The 6,000-nt window shown below is 38.5% G+C and overlaps 1 long non-coding RNA gene across 1 annotated transcript; it reads left to right on the top strand.

Annotated features, from left to right (window-relative positions):
* The first annotated feature begins 205 nt into the window (after positions 1-205).
* Positions 206-4,602, top strand: LOC141275900 (uncharacterized). Its single transcript, XR_012324514.1, has 3 exons — positions 206-301; positions 3,948-4,065; positions 4,175-4,602. It is a non-coding gene; the product is annotated as an uncharacterized lncRNA (long non-coding RNA).
* The last annotated feature ends 1,398 nt before the right edge of the window (positions 4,603-6,000 follow it).

Raw genomic sequence — 6,000 nt, 5'->3', positions numbered from 1 at the left:
CTCTTCTGCCTTCTGTGGGAACCAGAAATGATTGTAGCAAGAAGGCTGACCAGGGGAAAATAGCAAAAGTGGTTTCCAAGTAGTTCAGGAAGCACCAGGGAGGGAGCATCTACCAAATGGGACCTCTGGGTCCCCTGCCGCCTTTCGCAACTGCCTCTTCCTCTATTCACCTCTGGCCAGTGTTGCCGTGGAGCAATTGGGAGCATATTTTTATTCCACTATTAGCAAACTCCAAAGGGAAGACTTATCAAACTGCCTCTCATTTGTAAATTTTGAGCTGGTGACTAGAGTGACTTACAAGGTGGGTACCTTGTCCTCAATGACTAAATAATTCACATGATTTATATCTTTAAATAAGTTTCTTTAGGCACCTGCTGTTCTTAGAACTGTCACAGTTAAGCTGAAGGGGGTGAGTTCGGGCTGGAAACACAGTTTCTTTTTCTCGAGTTTAAATTAAATCCTTGACATTATAAAACATTACAGATACATTACCATTGTCGATTGTGTACTGTTCCTATGTTTTTCCTATTGCATTATTCAGAATTAAGTTAAAAATTCTTTCTATTGTGTCTTAATGTTTCTGGGATGTGGACAGATCAATATTTCCAGCCTGTGCACACACTCTACCTAAGGGCTGTGAGTCATATTTGCTTTGAAAGAAATAGCACTTAAGGACTGTCAGTCAAGTCAGTTATAAGAAACATAGAACTCTTTAAGAATTACTCTGCCTCTTCCTCACATCTAAATGTAGCCAACTGCTTGGAGTATCTAAGGCAGATAGCTAAGCTGTATTTTAAAAATGGTGCAATTGCAATTAATCTATGCAAATAGAAAGCTCTGTGTCTTAGCACCTATACATAGCAAATATATAGTCCTTATTAAACTAAAAATTATATAACAATACGAGTAAGGAATATGTGTAAGAAAAAGACCCAGTTTCCTAAAGTCATTTGGATGTCACTATTACAGTATTTTGCTATACTAGGTCTCTATGCCCAGGCTGGGAAAGCACTGGGTAGGGTGTGTAAAATGGGATTTCTAGTCTGTTTGGCCACTGCTTAACCGCATGACCTTTAAAAACTACTGCCTTCACCTCTTGCTTCCCAAGGTCCGAGTCTCCTTTCAGACTGCAGGTTAAGGACTGCATGTTAAGAATTAACTGTATATTTTCAGATTTACTCACTGTGTCTGTGAGAAGTTGGAGTTCATATCAATTCAGCTTGATATAGAAGAAATCCACCTTCAGCATTAAAACTGGCTTGCCTCATTAGGATCTGTTTACTGTTCCTGAAAGTAAATAAAAGCAAAATTGTTCCTCTGGTATCTAATATACTAATAATGTATATTAGTACTATTACTTATCCAGTGACTACTTACCTCAGGCTCATCGTGGTGTTAGGTGTGTAGATATTTAATCTTCTCCCTGTATGAACTTCCATTTACCTACCACATAATTTATATACGCAAAGTGATATTTGGATTCTTCTGGCACATTATTGCCAAGAGTGCCAATAAGGGAATCATACTGTGCCCTAATATCCCTGATTATATTTGTATCATTGTCGTAGAGGTTGTATCAGCGGACGGAACAACGGACTGTACCGTTAAATTAGCACAATTTTGCAGCTCTGCCTGGCAGAAGCTCTCAGTTAATCCAAGAGGTTATTCAACCCTATCCAATATGATTACTCTATAAATATTTGCCCAAGCTCAGCACCAGCCGTTATATCACTAATCACACAGAGGTTTGTTATAACGAAGACCGCCAGTGTCAGCAATTTGAAAAACAAAGCTAATTAGTTTTGATTTAGGGATGGGAAGACTTATTAAGTTGCCAGTGGAGAGTTCGCATAGTATAGCAGCTATTTAGAGCACATAGGAATATGAAGGAGATTTACTATTTTTTGCATAGGACTTTGAGAAGGAATGGGAGGACTGCCAGGCTAAGAATACAGGCGTGTGTGACAATGAGTGGCAACAACCAGTGATGGCTGGGGTGGGGGTGGAGCAATAGAAAACCCCCCTTAAAATACGACCCCAAATAAACACACATTAAGTAAACAGTGTGCTTTCTATATAACCAGCTTTAGGTCAAGTTCCTGGCTTCCCTTTCCAAACAGATTACTGTTCTTAGACTCCTCAATAGAGAATCCTGGTACCAACAACAGTGTTGACCCGTATGGGTTGATTTGGAGGGAGGGTAGCAAAGGAGCCCCTTACTCCTACATCCCTGAGCTACGAGTCTACTGTGGTAGATAGGTTTATTATTATTATTATAGTCTTTGCATCCTTTAAAAAATATTTTGAATTGGAAAATTTTTACTCAGTGACATTTATCTTTATTAGCAACAAATAATACAGTGCTATTTATTCCAGTTTTTGAAAAGCACTATTGTTTTCCATAGAAATGCCTCTACTCAGACACTAAAGGAGGAGAACGAACATTAATCAAACCTCTAAATTGGACCAAGCACTGTACTACCCTCTTTAAATATGCTCTCATTTAATTTAACACTCATAACAGTTTTCTTTGGTAGGGTTCATGATTTCCCCTTTAAAGATGAGGAAACTGAGATCCAGTGGGGTTAAGTAATTTAGCTCTGGGCACCTCACACTGTCTCCCATGGACAACCAGGTTTTTCTACTCACAGTTGAGATCTTGGGTAAGTTGCTCCATTCTCTGGAGTCACTTGCCTCCTCTGTGAAGTAAGAGGAATAGGTCAGATCACTGATCTCTCAACTTTTTTGATTATACTATTCTATTAGTTAAAAAAAAATCTTGGAGCATTTACAGCCTAATACATATTTATGGTAAGTCATATATATACTATTGTGAATCCATTCATTAAATAATGAGCTTATTTTTTTTCTTAAATTTTACACTAAAAATATAACTCCGAATACTTTCCCCTCAGGATTGAATCAAGGTACTAAGGTTCCTGTGCACCCTACTTTGTAAACTGTGGGACTAGGTGATCTCCATGAGTTCTAAAAATCTGTGATTCTAGGCTGTCTGTTCAGCTTTGTAAATTATAGAAAGAATGCATTGATGAATAACTTCTTGGCATGAGTAAATTCTGATAGAAGAGCCAGAAGGAGCCTGAAAAAACTAGGCCAGGAAAGTTCAGTTGAGAGTCCTGGATAATACAATATGGAAAAACTGGAAACCCAGTAAATGGGGAGGAAGAAGTAAGGATCAAATCAGGTGATGATGATGATGATGAAGATAATAATAATATTTAGTAACATAATAGAATAATGTCTATGTTCTTGGCCCTGTTTAAATCATTTAACATGTATTTCTTTATTTTTTTATCACCACAACAATGCTGTGAGGTAGGCACTATTATCTTTAAATGAGGAACAGAGAAGGAGAAAATAAGGAACAGAGGGGTCAGGTAACTTACTGGTTGTATTGTGAGGTAGGCGCTATTATCTTTAAATGAGGAGAAAATAAGGAACAGAGGGGTCAGGTAACTTACTGGTTGTATAGCTAACAAAAAGCTGAACTGAGACTCAAAGCCAGTCACTTGGTCTCAGAAATGAGACCAAAGGTCATAGAAAATTGCTAAGTCTCAGTGGATATTTGTTCATTGTCTTATAAGGAGCCACTCAGTGGTTGTACTAGTCAGAGTTCCCTAGAGACACAGTAGGATAGATAGATAGATGACAAATAGGTAGATAGATAGATGATAGATGATAGATAGATGATGTAGATAGATAGATGATAGGTGATGTAGATAGATAGATGATAGATAGATGGATAGATAGATAGGGTTATTATAAGTGCCTGGCTCATGTGATGATGGAGGCCGGGAAGCCCAAAATCTTCAGTGTGGGCTGGAAGCTTGGAGACCCAGGAGACCGATGGTGCAGATGAAGACCAAAGGCAGTCAACTGAAGGAGTCTTTCTTGCTCTGAGAGGCCAATTTTTTTGTTCTATTCAGGTCTTCAACTGATTGGATGAGGCCCACCTACATTATGGAGGATAATCTGCTTATTCAAGGTTCACCAATTTAAATATTAATCGCATTCGAAAACATCTTCCAAGTTGACATCACCAGGGTAAGTCATTCAGTGTATTTCATCTATACAATTTCCGAGATGGATATTTGACTCTGTTGAAACCAATTAGGGACAAGAATGTTTACCTTGTGACTTAATGTGTTTCCAGAGACAGGACTATCTTGAAAGCATGAGGGGAAATGTTGCCTGGAATTCAGCCAACAGCAAGGAAGCAGAGCAGAGTGAAAGAGAGACATCCCAATTTTATTTTATGAAACTTGATCCAAGTTTCCTTATGGAAACTAGATATACCTGTGGACTACCCAGTTTTGTGAGTTAATAAATCCCTTTTCATTGGATTTGAGTTGGGCATTCTGATACTTCTAACATAAAAAGTTCTAACAAATAGATACAGAGAAGTTAGGCAGGGAAGGAGCCCAAACTTTTTGAGATCAACCTCAGGTTGTAGGCAGTTACCATGATTTATCACAAAAGGACTGTGGCCACTGACTATTAGATCCAGGAAAGCAATGCAGACATTTTCATGTATTTCTAGGTTCAAAGATAAGCCTGGCTGACCTTTTCTGCCAGATGAACTATTGCCTACTTCATGGTTTCACTTAAGACCACTTAATGATAATAAACAAAGGGAAGGATGTGGCCATACATCTAAACCAGAATTTTTTGAAGGATTGGTGACTAAAATTATTTTAATGTACTCTGTAAAAGAATTCATTTTAATTCCCGCAAAAAATAAGCTTTCACAAATCTCCTCTACAACATTTTTCTTTTTTTCTTAATCCTGGTCAATCTCGCTGTATTTCAGACTGTTCTTTGGCTCACATTGTCCCCCTCCTAACTGTCTATCCAATGGTACCAAAAAGTGCTGTCTTCTTCAAAAGCATTTTCCTGTTTTAACCCAGATTGAACTTTCCTTTTCTAAACCAGCGAAGCTGGTATTGCCTGTTCTACTCATTTGAGCACTTAGTCATTTGTTGTCTTATGTCATTACCCTGTAGACTCGTGTCCCTGAAAGAAAAAGAGAGAGAGAGAGATGTACTACTCCAATTTGTAAGACCAAGATAGAACGTACTCAAGGATTTGACATATGGGTTGGGCAAGAAAGAGAAAACAGAATGGAGGAAGATCTAGATGTATTGCTCAGCCTGGAATGGTGAATTTAGAGATAGGCACGTGGAGACTGGAGTGCTTTCTACTGTAAAATCAGGCCAAATGTGGAATAGACAGAAAAGATGTCAATACTTTTAGGTTCAGACACATCATCAGTCTGTCAAAGGAGGAGCAATGTAGTGAAGAGCACATGGTCCGATAACAGACCAGGCATTGAGAACAAGCCCTGGGAAGTCAGCAAATAGCCATTTGGTGAGAGAAGTTCTTGACAGGGAAAGCTTCCCTGGGGTCTGAAATGAAAGCAGGACTTTAGACATTGAGACTAGGGTGTAAGCAGAGGGTAAGGACTCACTTGGATGTACGTCACAATCTGGAGTTAGGTCAGATAAATGTAATGCTCTAAAATAATCCCAAACAAGATTCAGGACCGTATGATATAAGAGCTAGAACCTTAGACTTAGAACATGTAGGTTCTAGTTACTAGCTGATTGGTCTTGGACAGGCATGATAACCTCTCTGTGCCTCAATTTCCTCTCTGGTAAAATGAGAGGGTTGGACTAGATGAACCCTAAGTTTCCAAGGGGTGATTCAGGGATTTTCTAACCAAGTAAGTGCATATTTGCTCCAATTACTAAAGACTTCAGACCATTTGAGAAACCTGCACCTTGCTGTCAATTATTCTAGATATTAAGGTTCTATGTAAGATTTCTCTTGAAAATAGAATTCTACTGAAAAGAACAGTTTGAAAACCACTTGAGCAGATGCTACTAGAGTCTGTTTTCATGATATGAACTAATAGGATTCTTTATCCTTCTGGCAAATAACCCTAGATGATAAGTGATTGGGGTTTTATTGATATCACTT

This window comes from Tursiops truncatus, chromosome 11 (genome assembly GCF_011762595.2).
Source record: "Tursiops truncatus isolate mTurTru1 chromosome 11, mTurTru1.mat.Y, whole genome shotgun sequence".
Taxonomy (NCBI): domain Eukaryota; kingdom Metazoa; phylum Chordata; class Mammalia; order Artiodactyla; family Delphinidae; genus Tursiops; species Tursiops truncatus.
Note: the sequence above shows the minus strand (reverse complement) of the source record. Positions and strands in the feature narration are given on the sequence as shown.